The following is an 18,586-nucleotide window of genomic DNA, read 5'->3' on the forward strand; positions in this document are numbered from 1 at the left end:
TGTTTGTAGGGGCGGTTCTATGAACCGCCCCTACAGTACATTTTCTGTCAAAAAAAATTTTAAATTTACAATTCAAATTCGACCAGAACATACATATGGCCCTGTTTGTTTCCGCGTATTCCCGCGTTCAAGTTGCGAGTGAGCGAGATAATCCCGCCGAACACCCCGCGACCGGGAATTGCCCGCGGCATGGAACGCGCGAAACTTAACTACGACCCGCGATTCGCAAAACGTAGCCTTCGAATATATAAACTACAAGCACAATAGTATTATATAAACTGCAATTACAAGTCCAATTCACAAGAATATATACAATCCATCATTAAATAGACATAATTCACAAGGTAAGACCAATGTCAAATTCCATACACATTGTTATCAAAGGCCTAGAGCTAGCCTTTCAGTCTTACGAAGGTGTTGGTAGTGAGGATTTCTCCCTAAGTCAGACTCACGGTCATGGTAGGTGCCTTTGATGTGTACAATCTGGTCCAATATGAAGTTGCAAAGGTCGCCGACGAGCTCTAAGAGTTGATCATCCTTGTATGGGTCTCTTTTCATTTTTTTCTCTTCTTTTCACCACAAGAGAACAAGTTTCGGTTTAGTATTTCATACCATGTGCGAAGTTTTTATACTACGGGTGAAGAGGTTCAAACTTACCCTTAAGGGGTGTCTCATGTAGGTACCGGTGTTACTCATCATAGAACATACATAGTATACACAATGTACACTCCCAGGCTTTTACTTGGGGCACTGTGTGTTTTGCATATGAAAATGTTAAGTAATGCTTTTGACAGGCATGTAATGGAGTACTGAAGAAGTAAGTTACATTTACCGCACATAGTATTTTTATAGACAGCCTTTCCTTCCTTACTGGATCATGCCTTCCGTAATATTTAGTGACATAGAACCTAAATGTCATGTTCGAATTATTTTAGCAAATACAACTTGTTAGTATCCAAAAGTGAACATTACAAGTATGTATACAAACATATAAGCTAATGAGGATTGTCGATATGTATATGTCTTGAGAATCGATATGAAGTCTTTGTATGTCACCGGGTCCCTATCTATTGAATCAAAGACCTATGCCATGCTACTCCCGACATCGACGCCTATACAAATCCAGTGGTTGCTGCATGGATTTAATCATAGAACTAGATAAGCTCTTTTGCATCGAATAAAATATATCGAACAAAGCTTTAAGTGTAGAGTTGAACTTACTCGAAGTTGTATGGTAGCCATATAGTAGAGTGCTGTTGAAGACTTTTAAAAGCCAGGGCAATGTATGCCGAAACCTTAAGGGACTCTTGCCTTAGTTTTTTCGTACGGATGTCCTCTTTCTCCCAAAGGGTCTTTCCAGCAGCTAACTCTTTGTCATCTAGTTTTCACTGTTTAGGGTAATTAAAATTTGTTTGTGCTATAGCTTGAGGGTCTATATACCCGGCTTTCACACTGGGCATTTGTTTTATAATGTGCACTTGCATTCTATAAATCACGGCGTAAGTTAGTTACAACAAATTCAAAGATTACATTCATATCATATCAGGAGGACAAGGACTTACAGGCACCACGTGCAAATTAGATTCATCTCCATTGCTCTGAGGTGAAAGCATGTCTGTATGTCATTGAAGTCAAAGACAATTTTTCCGGCTGGGCTTCCAAATGGGCCGGTGGGGAAGCATGCTTGTACGAGGTCTATGCTCATTAGGAGAACACGCAAGTACCAATCATGGAACCTTCTCATTCCAAGTGGTAGGCGCTGGATGTCCCGGTTTGGTAGGAGGGGCTTGCCTCTGTTCATATGTTTTTGGGCAATCCTTTGACCATTTGATGGCATCAACATTTGGATATTGCTTTGCTGTTTGGTGGAGTTTGCTAGTGACAGCCTCCTCAGAAGCCCATGATGGGACTTTTTAACTTGGTTCTCAGGCTTGAACTAGTCATGGGAATACCACTTGTGCACCGACGAGATGTCTTTCATCAGAACATAAATTGGTCTTATGGTGATTGGATGCTTCTTTCAAAGTTCCCATTCAGGCACGTCCTCATCTAATTGTGCATCACCTTCTTTAGGAGGCACTCATTGTTTATGTATCGGCTATGCTTGTTGAGAAGACTGTGGCATCTCATTATGCACTTGCTCGGTACGAGATGGAGAAGATTGTGGCTTATCAGGCACATGCTCGCTAGGAGGCGGGGAAGAATGTGGCATCTCAGGAATGTGGTGGTCATGAGACGGTGAAAATATCTCCCCGTCCTCAACAACTCACTCCAAATTTAGGAGAGGGGGAGGCTGCGAAGAAGCAGTCAATATAATGTCCCATTTGTGCCAGAGGATGAACTGCCCCATTACGTCTCCGTGTAACACCAGCCCCTCAGGAGTTGCATAGTCTATCCGCCACTACATGAACTCGGGCTTCACGGTATGCACCTCGACCCTAGTGTAGTCTGGCGGTATCTTATTATTGTGGTGTAAGCCACCGGGAAGATGTGCCACACCCGTTGCCACCTCCATCACAATGTTTTGCCGTCCGCTGAGAAACACCACGGTGCAACTAGTTGGTTCCTGTATGCGATCGATGGGGGTTGTGGCTGCAGTGGAACCTTGGCTGCTAGGAACTTTCGGAGGGCTGCCAACTAATGCCAGTTCTCCCGACGGCATCATTAATGTCCGTGGCTCTGTACATAGTCCTTGATCCTCCAGCGCCTTTGCAACTAGAGCCTTCACTTGGAGCTCAAGATTAGTCTCCCGGTCTCTGCCATGTTTCTTGTACATGTGCCTGTCCTCTTTGAATCCGTGCTTCCAGGTCGTCCTTTTCCCTAGCCCCTGGTGCGGCCTATGTGCTCCTTGTTTTCCAATCCAAGGCTAAGCTCGTCCCTCTCTCTGGAAGGATTGAATGAGCCCTTGTCCTTGTCTTCAGCATATTTCAGTATCCTTGATACTGCCTCTTGGGTGTCTGGCTTATCAAACTTAATATTACCGTCGGATGATTCTATACTCCTCACATATATCCAATTCCTTGAGCGTACCTTCAAATTCTTCACATCGATATTTCTAGGAGCTACGACCTCTTCGTCTATCTTCCTAAACTGCTCTTCCTGGGCATAGTAGCCACTAGGGCCTAGATGATGGTGGTGTTTGTTCCTCTTTGCCAACTCGGTGTTACGGGCACTAAGCTCCAATGCCTCCGGTGAAGTCTTCTGAGCCATGAGCTCCTCCTATTGACTAGGAGTTATGTTGCCAAACTAATTGAAGGGAGTTAACCCCTTTTGGATATACTTCTTATTGAGCTCCGACCTCCAATGTCGGAATGACTCTCCCTTGATCCTAAAAGCATTTTTACCAGTTCGTGCTTACCCTCCAGAAATCTAAAATTGAGCTTCAGCTGCTTATCCCATAGTTCATCATTTTCCTTCTCTGGTACCTCTTTCTAGTTAGGGATTGCTGGGTTCAATTTATCTCTTACTAGGGCCCTGATCGCATTACGAAATCGTCCTCTGAATTCCTTTGGCTCAAGGATCTCCACTGCTGGCCCGACCTCCGTTATCACATAGCATGCCTTATCTGGATATTGATTTGCTTTTCTATCCCCTCATTTCCTCTTTTGCTTGGTAGTCATGGTTGTGTCTTGAGGTTGTGGAGCAGAGGCCTCAATGTCCGTCTCTGTGGCTATTGCCTCTGCTCTCCTTTCCTCTACTCCATCTTGTCCAATGAGATGTCACGGACATCGACGTCGTCTTTTCCGAGTTTTAGGAGGGACCTATATATACGACATGTCAAAGTGTTAGCAAAGGTAACATAGCCAAAGCTTTAGCAAAATTTACAAGCTAAGGCTTTTTTCCTACCTCCTCGTTCAGGTCAAAATCCTTGTCCAAATCTTCCTCTATTGGCCTCCTTCTGGCTTCACGTGGGAAAGGATCCTCGGGACTTACATATCCCTCTTCTAAGTCCTCATCATCATCTTCTTCTTCGCCTTCAGCGGCCTCTCCTGCTCTTCCTTCTGCTCCCCCTTCCTCCTCGTCACACTGCTCTTGAGTAAGCATCACTTCTAGATCCTTTTTGTAACTCATTATCGAACTGCTCCTGAGTAAGCTGGTCCTCTAGTGCTTGCTCCTCATAGGTTGGCTTCTCATCATGCTTGGGGCATCGGACTGCACTATCTGGTGTCCACGACATTATTTTACACTTTTGTTCTAATAGATGCAAGAAAGTGTGTTTTAGGTACGCGAGAAGGTATAAGAAATAAAAAAGGTCTATAAACCAAAGTAGTCCTATAAAACAACAATATATCAAAAAAATGAGTAGTAGCAGTAGTAGAGGCCTCAGAAACATGTCAATCATCATTTGATCATAAACTTGGAGCCTCAAGGCATCATAACAAAGAAGAGAGAAGAAGGTAATGTAGGGGCGGCTGGTAATGATGCCAAGTTCCTCACAAGTTTTTGATCATCAGCTCATATTCCATATAATATATGGACTTGGACAATTTCATCATCAGAAAAACAAAGGAGAGGAGAGGAGAGGGGAGATTTGGCAAAAAAAACATAGAAAGAAGTGTCGGTGTTTCGAGTAAGCACCAACTAGTAAATTTATATTTGTTGCACGTTAGGCCCAGATGGTGCGCTAAAGGACACAAGGTTTATACTGGTTCGGGCTGAATGTCCCTACGTCCAGTCTGCTGCTGCTTGTTTTATTAGCACCGAAAAAGGTTCGTAGTAGGGGGTACAAACGGTCGAGAGAGGGACAAGTCCTAAGTCTAGTCTCTGATGGAAGGGTCAAAAGGATGCCAAGAGCTCGGTTGCTGCTTGGTCGTATGTTATGTGAAGTGTTGTGTATCAAATTGAAACCGTCCCTTTAGTGGCGTGTCCTACCCTCCCTTTTATAGACCATGGGGGGAGCAGGGGATACATATGGGAGAAAGAGGAAAAAACCAAAGGTGGAGTAGGTCCTTCGAAGGTGTCGGGTCTTTCTTTTCCCTTGAGCCTGCCCTGCTGACATGGCAGACCCCGCCAGGGGTAGCATGTCCCGCTGAACCTGAAAGGGCTGGGCTCTGGCTTCATTTCAGCTAGTGGTCACATCCCATCCTCCCCCGACGGAAGGTGCGGTGTGTCAGGGTGTCGAGCCATGACACTATGGGGAGTAGACGGGGAAGTGACTATATGCCTATTACTGTTTGATGGCGTGAGTTCCTTCTTAGATTGTAGTGGTTGTCGTATGCTCATGTCAGGATCCGTGTTCGAGGGCTGATGGCAGCGCCCACAACACTGTGAGACAAAAGTCGGTGCCTACAACACTGTTCGGACTCTACTACGCCTGGAAGGGCATAAAGCGCTCGTGCCATCGTATCCTGACGGTACCTTCCTGCAGGCATGTAGGGCATGGTCCTCGGTATTGCGGTTGACTCGAATGTCCTGTTGTACCCTATGCTTGTCATTATGAAGGAGCATGGTGCAGTCATCGGGTGAGGCCGAGCCAGCCCTCGGGGGTCAGGCGAGGCGGAGCCCAACCCTCGGGGGTCGGGCGAGGTGGAGCCCAACCCTGAGGGGTCGGGCGAGGTGGAGCCAGCCCTTAGTCATCGGGCGAGGTGGAGCCCAACCCTCGAGGGTCGGGCAAGGCAGAGCCAACCCTCAGTCGTTGGGCGAGGCGGAGCCTAACCCTTGGGGGTCGAGCAAGGCGGAGCCTACCCTCAGTCGTTGGGTGAGACGGAGCCAGCCCTCGAGGGTCGGGTGAGGTGGAGCCAACCTTTCAGGGCAGGGTGAGGAGCAGCATACCCTCGGTTGTACGGACTAGGAGTGCAGTTGCATCCCCGCTTGCTCGGAAGCATCAGCGTCTGAATGTTATTGGTTCTACCTCATTGGGTACTCTGGAATTAGGTCCCCGACAAGAAGAATAGTAGGATAGTTGGAAGACTCCTGCAGATCCAGAGAGGAAGCCAAGTGGATTATATGAAGCTAGTAATGAACAGAGCAGCAACTTAGGCAAGAATGCTTCTGGTCACAAAGATTCAGATAAACAAGAGAAAGCCATGGAGGTTCCTAAGGGTCTAAAGGATACAGAGGGGTTTACAGTTGTTTCAAAATGTTGAAGGCAGCCACAGCCATTCATGAACCCCATAAATGGCCTCTATTCTCAGGAGTCTATTTGCACCTCTCGAAACTGCAGGTGCAACATATATATGCTCACTGTTAACAAATATATACTGAAATGTAGACAAAATGATCAGGAGGGTACTCATATACTGCTAATAGAAATAAGTAAAATCCTTACAACCATAAATGATCTAGAAAATGAATCGCAAGTTGCCTAAAATTTCCAATGTTATTAGTCATGATTATCTTTCATACAGGGTGCAAAGGTAGTTCTCAATGTTCCATCAGTATATAGCATGGACATTAACAGTGACATTTAGCATCTCCTATGAGTTATGGCAGTAGAATAATTACAGGAAAATATGTGCTAGGGACACAGGAAAATACTAGAGTTATACAAACAAACTATCAACCATGCTAAGAACAACTGACATATGAACATGTCATGATACACAGGAGCCAAATTCAACAGCTGAAAGAGGATCAATCTTATTTGACAAGTACATAAGTCCTACCACTAGAAGACAGTATCAACTTCAAACATCAGTTGGGTAAAACAAGGCTAGTTGAATACTAGCTACAACTACACTAACCGGAGCAGGTTGACAGTATCAAATTGTATTTTTCGTACTAGGAAAAGGTATATGTTTAGGAATAGAAAAAAATCAAGTAACCGTGACATTTGATAATTTCTGATAATCGTTCAAGTTCAACTTGTGGGATGTTGGTAAAAACTGTCAATCTCATTTATCATTTGACAGGAGTGAACAAAATGGTAGACGAGTGTAACAGAACGCAGACAATCTAATAAATTACACTTATGAAATTAAAATGGTGTGATCATTCTGGTCTACTGTCCAAGAATAAGGGTTCAAGATCACCAAGCACACAACAGAGACAATTTTTCAAGATTACACAAATTCATGAGGGATCAAAAGCAAGATTGTAATCAACTAACACATCTAGAAATACATATATATCAACAGATAATAAGCAGTTCCACACAGATATCCAAAGCCCATCATTTCCTTAATGAATAAGGACCACATGAGATCATAAATATCATTAACTAAGATCTCAGACTCAGAAAAAAATTATTCAAATAACTTCACATAAATCATTCAGTTAAAAGAAACTAAAACTTAAAAAAGCAAGAATGCCACTAGAAGCATGATGGCGCTAGAAACCCAAAAAAGAAGCATGTGTAACTTATTTTCCAGAGGCAAGCAAAAGAAGACAGAAAAAGGAACCACAAAAAGTCTAGCAATCTGTATTCTTAGCTGCCAAGAGTTTCCAATTCATAGGGGCATATTTGCAGGCAATGCTGTAACGTTCAACAAGCTATGCAGTCAATACAATTGTACGATCAAAACATAAAAGACCCAAAAAGAAGTGACTGGCATACTAATTAGGATTTACTTCATCGAAATAGGCTAGAAGTGACTTAAACCATGAATAAATATCCATACAGATAGTTGAATATTAAAAATGCTAGCTGTGTGTATTTATTAAGCCATGGTGATGAAGAAAACCACTTAACATGAGCATTTTCATAATCTGGTATTAGAGACACTGATGACTGATGAGATGCCAGTCATGTCAAAGAGAACAATAACATAATATTTCAAAAGGATATTAACAAGTCATGTTGCTGTGGCTGATGGGCATATAAGTATCTATGCAGCACTATTTCTATCATGTAAAACAGATTATGAAAGAAAACATGTGCAAGTTCATCCTCTGCCTGAGATGAAAGAAATCAGACTGTAAAGTTCAAAAGTAAGATAGAGGGCTAATATCATTTGCATCTCCCAGACATTCACGTGTTTTATCATCCTTCAGCCAATCAAATCCATTTTATAATGCCTAAACACGCGAGAAAATTGAACTATCATATTTCCTTATGCAAACATCTGACAGATCCATTACTGCAGCTCTAAACAGTTTTAAGCCATCAAACATTGTGAACGCACAAGGGAACATATTGTTCTAGTTCATTCGAGTTCATGAATGAAGACAACCATATGCCTCCTCCTTACAGTCCTAGAAGCTTAACAGTAACCCACCAAAATGGTAAAGGACCAAGTTTATTTTCTTCAATTATTGTGAGTCGCAAATGAACTGAGAATCACAAGTAAGCACTGAAAACAGTACTGAATTTCACACTGCAAACAATTCCAAAAACTCTCAAACCAAAGACCTGAACTAAATCTTCACAAAACCAATCGAATCCGAAACGGAGACCAAAGACATCATTGCACGAAAGCCCTTTGCCTCAGTGTTGAAGTCACATTATTCATCTCATGAGTAGATAGGAGAAAGAAAGAAAGATAGAGATGAGCGAGAGGGAGGGAGGAAGGTTCCAGAAAAAAATTCTTAGTTGGCCCTAGGACTACTAGGTCCTGCCCCCAAACTAAAACAAATTAAAAGACAACTCATTTGCCGAACTAGAAGTAGTAGAAGCAATTTTTGGGAGGTGCTCTCAAATTTGTAAAAAAACATCACCGATAAAGGGCTTGTGCTCAGTACAAGTAGTAGTAGTATAAAAAATATCACCGACAAAGGGCTCTGAATAAGTTTAGAGGTTTCCACCTAAAATAATCGTATCCCACATCAAATTAATAGAACTGCACATAAAAAATGACAAGCTGACAAGCATTTTATCTAGGATTAATAGAACTACACATAAAAGTTTATGGAACATTATGATACATATTTTTCTCAGATAGAACTCATCAAGAGAAAGCTAATAAAATTGAGTTCACAGCTTTTGGATACTTTTAACACCAGTTATGCATTTTGGAAACTAAACAAGCACTTAACTTAGATAAAAGATAATAAAATTGAGTTCACATCTAGGCAGCAGTACAGGGTGTGAATTTTAGTTGGCAAGCTTATGAAGTTGGCCTAAAAGAATCTGTACAGGGTGTGAATTTTCCAACAAAAACACTACTTTAAGCATCCATGTTAGGGCAGGATCAATAGGGCATTAGATTTGTTTATGACCAATCAGATAGAAAAGGCTAAACTACTAAGCAGATTTCAAGCTACAAGACCACGTCGAGACTGAAGATCAGGACCCTAATTACATGCAAAACTTGAAAACCGCACAACTGACAACAATGCCTTTTAAGTAAGTCTTTGAAAGTTTAGTCCAGAAAGCATAATAGATTAATTAGATCACCTTGGAAAAGTTTTAACTTGTTTGAACTTTCAAGCTACAAGATAAAACAATCCTAAGCAAACTAGTTAAAACACATTTGGCTTGGCAAGACTTATGAACTAAATGTTTTGTCATTTCATCTAAACTGCAGGTGTTGGTAATCAGAAATAAAAGCACACATCAACCAAATAGCACATTATAAGACACTTAGGAAGCATGTTTCATCTGCACATACTCTCACCTCGGCTCACATCAAGACCTACCTAACCAAACATGACATAAAACCATGGTGAAGAAATCATCAAGCTACACATATATGTGCCACATGAGCTAACTTATGCGAAGCATGGCCTGTGTCTAGGCATCCTAGTTCTAATTTCAACAATCGAACCCGGGGGCAGATCAATGCACTACAGAATACATATAGACACCAAGTCATAAATAATTTGCTACCAATTCCACACCCTACTCATCATTATCATCCTCAGCGAAACCAGCAAACACAGGAACCAAAATCAGATCAAATCAGAGGGCTCATACCACCATCGCATCTAAGGAAACAAAAAATCTAACACAAGAGCAATCAACTGAACCCTAGGGCACGATCAATAGAACATTAGCCGCAATAGCAAGGGAAGAGAAGGGGCGCGCATACCTGGTGGGTGCTCGTCGCTGGTGAAGGACATGACGAGGAACTAGGCACCTAGCGTAGGGGGAGGGCGGGGACGCGGGGCCCGTGCCTTGTCTCCTTGGGCGTTGACGACAACGAAGGGGGAGAGGACATCGGGGACCACACCTCGTTTCTTCGGTGCTGACATCGATGGCGAGATAGGGGACGTGGGGGATGCCGTACTTGAGGCGGTGGAGCGCGTCGCCATGGAGGAAGTAGTCAAAGCAGGTCTTAGCGGTTAGGGTTCCGTGGAGGAATGGCGTCGCCCATGGCTAGGGTTCCGCAGCGGGTCCCAGCGGCGAACGGAGCGGAGGTGAGAGGAAGCGCGTGGCCAGGCGTGCATGGGCCGGCGTAGGTGAGAGGAAGTGCGTATGGGCATGGTGGCCAGGCGCGCACGGGCACAGTGGTGGCGGCGGTGGGTTCGGCAGCCTAACGGCGTCTGAAAGGAAGAATCACGCCCTGACTTAGAATATTTTCGAGGCTCTAGCTTATATACTGGAGGGCATTTGTAGGGGCGGCTCTTGAGTTAGCCGCCCCTACAAATCGATTTTTAGGGGTGGTTCCTGAGTTAGCCGCCCCTACAAATATTTTTCAATTTATTTTAATCTCTAATTCTATAATTCATTCATATATAAAGAACATGTAAATTTATATATTAGTTTGTTTATTATTCTATATATATATAAATATATGTATATATAAACAATTTTATTATATATATAGATATAATTGTATATTTTCTTCTTTACAAAAATAATATTTTTAAAATTTAAAATTTGAATTTCAAAACAACTAATAGAATTTTAGGACACTAAATGACCTCAAATGAAAATTTTGTAAACATCAAAGTTGTAGAACTCATCAAGATGTACAACTTATATTTTGGTCATCTTTTCATATGACCAAATCTGTACCGTTCAAATTTTGAATTTCAATAAATGTCAACTTCAAATAAGATTTTAAAACCTTAAATGGTTTCAAATAAGAAAGTCATGAACATAGAAGTTGTTGAACACATCACTATCTACAACTTTTATTTTGATCATATTTTCATTTGACCAAATTTGAATAGATGAAATTTTGAATTTCAATAAATGGCAACTTCAAACAAGATTTTGAAACCTTAAATGATTTCAACTATAAAAGTGGTGAACATAAAAGTTGTTGAACTCATCACTATCTACAACTTTTATTTTAGTCACTTCTTCATGTGACAAAATATTAGTAAACATTGTTCACAAATTCACATATGACTCAATTTCATGAACTATACGAGAGACATGTTGATTTGTGAACAATGTTACTATCACTTTGTCAGATGAAGAAATGACCAAAATAAAAGTTGTAGATCTTGATGAGTTATACAACTTTGGTATTCATTATTTTTTCAGCTGAAATCATTTAATGGTTAAAAATCTCGTTAGAACTTGTCATTTTTTAAAATTTAAATTGCTCAAACTTTATCAAATTAAAAGAATGACCAAATCAACATAGTAACTTGATAGGGCATGATTTTAGAAATTTTTAGGAAAAAATCATCACATTTGGAGTTAGTATGAGGGAGAAAGACTAGTTACAAATTTTACTCAGCTATTAAAAAGAAAAATCATAACTGTTTATGATGATGAGTAATGAACAAGTGTGATTTCTCTTTTTAATATGTGGCTGAAACTTATAACTAGTTTTTCTCGCTCGTACTAACTCCAAATGTGATGGGTTTTTTTTCTAAAATTTTCTAAAATCACGCTCTATCATTTTAGTCGGGTCATCTATTTTTGTCACTAATTTTGGATAATTCAAATTTTAATTTCAGAAAATGACAACTTTAAACCTGATTTTCAACCATTAAATGATTTCAGCTGTAAAGGTGTTGAATACCAAAGTTGTATAACTCGTCAAGATCTCCAATTTATATTTTGGTCATCTTTTCATTTGACCAAATTTGAATAGTTCAAATTTTGAATTTCAATAATTGTCAAATTCAAATAAGATTTTGAAATCTTAAATAATTTCAAATAATAAAGTCATGAACATAGAAGTTGTTGAACACATCACTATCTACAACTTTTATTTTGATCATCTTTTCATTTGACCAAATTTGAATAGTTGAAATTTTGAATTTCAATAAATGACAACTTCATATAAGACTTTGAAACCTTAAATGATTTGAACTATAAAAGTCATGAACATAAAAGTTGTTGAACTCATCACTATCTACAACTTTTATTTTGGTCACTTCTTCATGTGACAAAGTATTAGTAAACATTGTTCATAAATTCACATATGACTCATAGTTTCCTGAACTATACGAGAGACATGTTGATTTGTGAACAATGTTTACTATCACTTTGTCACATGAAGAAATAACCAAAATAAAAGTTGTAGATCATGATGAGTTATACAACTTTGGTATTCATCACTTTTTCAGCTGAAATCATTTAATGGTTGAAAATCTCGTTAGAATTTGCCATTTTTTAAAATGTAAAAATTTGAATTGCTCAAACTTTGTGAAATTAAAAGAATGACCAAATCAATATAGTAACTTGATAGGGCATGATTTTAGAAAATTTTAGGAAAAAATCATCAAATTTGGAGTTAGTACGAGGGAGAAAGGCTAGTTACAAATTTTACCCAGAGATTAAAAAGAAAAATCACAACTATTCGTGATGATCAATGTTGAACAAGTGTGATTTCTCTTTTTAATCTATGGCTGAAACTTGTAACTAGTTTTTCTCCCTCATACTAACTCCAAATATGATGGTTTTTTTCCTAAAATTTTCTAAAATCATACTCTATCATTTTAGTCTGGTCATCTATGCTTGTTTTAAGTGTTTCAATAGTAGTCCGAACATGTTGCAGTAGTAATAAGTGCCTGTTTTAAGTGTCTACGTGTTACAGCTATTTTAGTAGTAATAGAGTGGATGTTGCAATAGGTTCATCTAGATGTTGCAAAGGGTAGTCTCACACACATGCATAAATATAGTCTCACACACATACATAAATCTATTGTCTCACACACATACATAAATATATAGTCTCACACACATGCATAAATGAAGTCTTACAAACACACACACTTACACAAACACTCCACGTTCAATAACTAGCTAGCCCGCTGTAACGACTTTTCTCTTGACACCTTTTTGTTCCCATGGCAATATGTCTTTGGGCAGGTTCTTTTCCACAACTCTGATCTTCTTAGGAAAGTCTGTGAATAGTGGCATCTCATCGTAGTTATTATAAGCTTCAACATCGTCCATGCCATCAACCCCGATAATGTGCTGCTTCCTAGAGGTAACCACGTGCTTTGTCTTCTTCTTCAGGGGGAGGTTACTTTGTGGGTCAGACATATAGAAAACTTATGCGATACGTGAAGTGAGCACCCATGGGTCATCTTGGTAGCCTAGATTCTCGAGGTCCAGGACTCTCAATCCGATCTCGTTCAGTTGGTGTTGTTTGATCCAGCGGCATCAAAATAGGGCCACTATTATATCCCTTCCATAGTCAAGTTCCTATATCTCTTCAATGATGCCAAAGTATTGGATCTTTCACCCCACTCCATCGAGAGCTTCTATTCAAATGCCGTTGTTTTGGTTCACATATTTACTATCCTTTGCGTGGGTATAGTACATATGCCCTTTGATGTCATAAGCATTCTAAGATGTCACTTGTCTCGATGGCCCCTCCGCCAACCTACTGATGGTAATAGAGTCTATGGTTTCTCCAGACAGTATGTTTTGGTCCTTCAACCATGTAGTTAGTTGTTGCTTGTGCTGTTTTATGACCCAATCATCTGAATGACCATTTCTCTCCACCATAATGATAGCCAAGTGTTCATCAATGTATGGTTACATCAGTTGTGTACTCTGCAAGACACTGTAATGCACTCGGCTCACCTCTTTGTAATCATGGTCGATTTTCTACCACTGGTGCCCTTCCCAGCTAGCCTACCCTTGTGACGAGAATCGGATTTACCAATCCCTTTCTGTACTTTTAGGTACTCTTGACAGCACTCGATGACTTCTTCAGTACTATAACCCTCTATCATGAAGCCCTCTGGGTATGCTCGATTATGCACGTATCGACTTAGAACCGACATGAACCGCTCGTAGGACCACATTTCATGCAAGTAGCAAGGGCCCAGCGCCTATATCTGATGAACCATGTGAATCATGAGATGTGGCATTATATCAAAAAAGCAAGAGGTAAACACATCTCTAGTTGGTTTTGTGTCTCCACCACAAATTCATGTAGGTCACTCAGCTCTTGCTTGCCAATTGTCTTCTATGAGATCTTCAAAAAGAAGTAGCACATGAGGGTGATGGTCATTTTCAAGAACTCTGGCTTTATAGCCCTAATTGCAATAGGTAGAAACACTGTCAGCATCACATGACAATCATGAGCCTTGCAGTGTGTTATTGACAAGTCCTTCATTGACACTAGCTTCTTCACATTCGCTGAAAACCCAGTCAGGACTTTGACTCCCCTTAGGAAAGTGCATATAGCTCTCTTCTCTTCTGGTGTTAGGTTGAAGCACGCCGCGGACAGAGTGTATTTTCCATTAGCCTCAGGTACCGGGTGAAGCTGTGGCATCACGTTTAGCTGCATCATGTCTTTCCATGATTTCAGACCATCCTTTAACTTGCCTGTGTCCATCAAGGTAGCAATGAGACACTCAAAGACATTCGTCTACACATGCATAGCATCAATGTCATAGGGGACCTCCAAGTCTGGCCAATAAGGCAGACACTGAAAGAAGATCGATTGTTTCTTGAAAGGTATGCCTTCGATAGGAGGTGTGCTTCTATCTCTGTTTGTCCCATCTAGATTCTTCTTTTCATAGACGACGCATATGTTTTTCACCATTCTGTACACGTGTTCTCTGTTATGACGTCTCTTCAGAGGGGGTTCAATCTCTGGGGTGTTGTCATAAAATCTAAAGAATAATTTGCTATGGTACTTATGACTTGTCTTTAAGAAGCGTCGGTTCCTTAGGTAAACTATCTTCTTGGATGCATCTAGGAACACCCATGTAGTACCATCCAACCAAACCAAGCATCCCGTCTTCCCTTTGCCCCGTCTAGACAAAGCAAACAACGCGGGGTAATCATTGGTAGTAACAAATATTATTGCTCTACATATGAAGTCCTCCTTTCGGAATGCATCGTACATTGGCTCCCCATGCCTCCATAGCCTCTCCATTTCTTGCGTCAAAGGCTTGAGGAACACGTCTATATCAATGCCTGGTTGTTTAGGGCCAGAAATAAGAATAGTGAGGAGAAGGTACTTTCTCTTTTGACACAACCACATTGGGATGTTGTACATGGTCAAAATCACTAGCCAAGTGCTATGGTCACTCATCCTCTCATTGAAGGGATTCATTCCATCGGTGCTCAAGCCAAACCGTACATTCCTTGGGTCATCACTGAATTCTTTGTGCTTTTCATCGATCCTTTGCCACTGACTACAATTAGTCAGGTGTGTAATCTTATCATCATCCACCTTGCGCTCATCATCCCACCATGTCATGAGTGTGGCTTCTTTAGGGTTTAGGAAGATACGTCTTAAGCGGTCGGTCACTGGCAGGTACCACATTACCAAGGTACGAATTCTTCTCTGATTTACATCGTTGCCTAATGGAGTGTCCTCTGGGGGCTGAGATTCTTGTACCACCTTTTTTGTACCCTTCTTATTCCTCTTTTTTCTCGTGGAGGCTTCGTCCCCACTGTAAAGGTCATTGTTCTTGTACCGGCTAGCCCCACATCAGGGATATTTATCCAGTGACTTGAACATTTCACCATGAAAAAGGATACAGTGATTGGGGCATGCATGGATTTTTTGAACCCCCGTTTTCAATGGACTTATGACCTTCTTCGCTTGGTATGTGTTTGTGGGAATTGAGTTTGGTTGTGGCAGCACCCATGATAGGAGACACAATAGATCATTGAAACTACAGTCTGACCAGCCGTACTTAGCCTTCAGGATGAGTAGCTCAGGCACAAAATGTAGCAATATCCAATATGTCGGACAACCCTTTTCAACACCATACACAGTCTCCTTCGATGTTTTTATCACCCTTTCCAAATTTTTAGACCTTTCGGGCTCTTTAGTAAAATCTCTAGTCTAAGGGCTCGAATCATGTCCTCCAAATCATCTTCATCCCCGACACGTGCTCCACCATCATTATTGGCACCACCTTCGTCGTTACCATCCCAACCACCAGCATCACCACCTTGTTCATTGCCAAACTCGGGATCCATTCGTGCATCAAGCTCTGCTGAATATTGGGACAGGGATTCTAGGGTTTCGTCGTCGTATTCCTCCTCATCGTCGTTGTTAACAATAACCATTTCACCATGATGAATCCACACTGTGTAGTCCTCAACAAATCCTCGCATAATCAAATGTGATCTGATGATAGTCACATCTATCCATGCCATACGGTTCTTGCAATCTTTACAGGGACAAATAATTGTATCCTTATTCTCTATCAACATCGTTGCATGCTTCTTTGCGGCTTCAATAAATTTATTCACCTCTTCACGGAAACCTGCCTTGAACCTTAACGAACCATACATCCAAGAGTTCCTGTACTCCATCTTTTACAACAACAACAACAACAAAACAAATATTAAAGGACTACTTATTCATATATATATATATAAATGAATCAAATTAATAATTACTTGAGAATAATTGTATATACTTCAGATATATATGAATATAAATCAAATATAATTACATGAAGCATACAAACACACCATGGTAGAGGAAAATTAATTAATGACCCATTTATCCATAAATAATTAAAATACATATTTGTTGATTACAATAAACAATTTCAAAGAAAACAGTTAGCAACAATTATATTTTACCCAATATCTTTCATGCAAACCCTAGTCGAATTTCATCAAACTTAAATTTACAAAAACAAAATTAATAAAAAAATCAAACCCTAGATCTAGATCTACATGTACATGAAACATCCATAAAACTAACTAATTGTTCACTAAAATCAAGAAACATGAAACAAATAAGGGTATGATCTTGTTCCCCTACCTAATTTATCCAAGTACATTCAAAACTTGGATCTAATTTGCTTCATAAGTAGCTCAAGCACCATAGAAGAGAGAGAAAAGCAAAACTCTAATTACTCACTAACCAACCATTAAAACTTCAAAAAAAAAGTGTGGAATAACATTTTCTTACCTTTTATAACCTCTCCACCAAATGATTTGAGATAAAAAACTTCCCTCTTAGTAGAGCAATTTTTGAGAGGTGCCCAAGGCCTCCCCACTTTTCTTTCATGGGTTGGAGTGAGTGATCCGAGTAGAAAGAAGGTGCTGTATTTTTTTTATACGTGGATCATTTGTAGGGGCGGCTGGTGATTGAGCTGCCCCTACAAATCGTAGGTATTTATACTTGGGGCATTTGTAGAGGCAGCTCAATCACCAGCCGCCCCAACAAATAGCAACACCAGGGGCGGTTGGTGAGTGAGCCACCCCTACAAATCCGACCCATTTTTAGGGGCGGCTCGTATCACCAGCCGCCCCTACTGTACCATTTATAGGAGCGGCTAGTCTTGTAGGTCCCGAGCATGCCACTATAGGGGCGGCTCCATCATCGGCCGCTCCTACAAAAAATTTATCCCGTTGCTACAAACGCTTTTTGTAGTAGTGCGTATCTTTTATATATGTGCCCTAAATATTTCTAATAATTTTTAAGTTTTTTTGTAATCATAAACTAGCTAGTACTTTTTGAACATTTTCGACAGACGACCTTTATTGATAATTCCAATTCAAATCCTTGTTTGGGTATATCTACTCATCATCAAATTAATACAAGAAAAAGAATGAAGCCCGGAAACCATGTGCTCGTATTAACTATAAGATAGACTTGGTCTCAAGTTAAAAAACAATTTGTTCTACAAAGAAAGAGATTGCATTACTCCATAACACGTTATCACTAGCAGAGAGTCGCTACTAATTGTGCTAGAGCCGGCAGTGATTACTTGTCACTCATGGGTCGTAAGCCTAGGAACCAGAAAATTGGCAGGACCTTATTTATCTGACAATGATGGCACCTAGCACTGTCGGATAAAACCACTATCCGGCAGCAATATATTACTGTCGGTTCAAGCTTCAAGCTGACAGTGATTGCTGTGGCCATATCACTGCCGGTTCATGCTACAACCTAGCAATGATATATCTCTGTCGGGTCAAGCAACTACCTGGCAGTGACATTTTCATATCATTGTTAGATTTTGTACTAACCTGTCAGTACTCTTTCCAGTTGTTGGATCCACCAGAGTTATCTGTTTGCTTGGCTAATAAGCCAGACTGAAAAGTAATGTTTGTTGATTTGTTATGAGAGAAAAATATTGTTTATTCGCTGAAAAAATATGGCTCATAAGACAAGCGAACAGGGCCATAGACTCCTCACGGCTAGCAACCATCATGGCTCCTCCAACCTGTCTGGCATCCTCTTCGACCTTCCAGGCCCAACTTGCATGGGTGCTAGAAAAATGTTTGTGAGGTGCTTATATTATATTATAATGTGTTCGTGGATTTGATGCTAACATTAACCTAATTGGAAAAAATGTTTTGTAATCGTATAGGTAACTTCATTCCGACGTATTCGTTATCGTATCTTTTATGTACATG

This window comes from Miscanthus floridulus, chromosome 14 (genome assembly GCF_019320115.1).
Source record: "Miscanthus floridulus cultivar M001 chromosome 14, ASM1932011v1, whole genome shotgun sequence".
NCBI lineage: Eukaryota > Viridiplantae > Streptophyta > Magnoliopsida > Poales > Poaceae > Miscanthus > Miscanthus floridulus.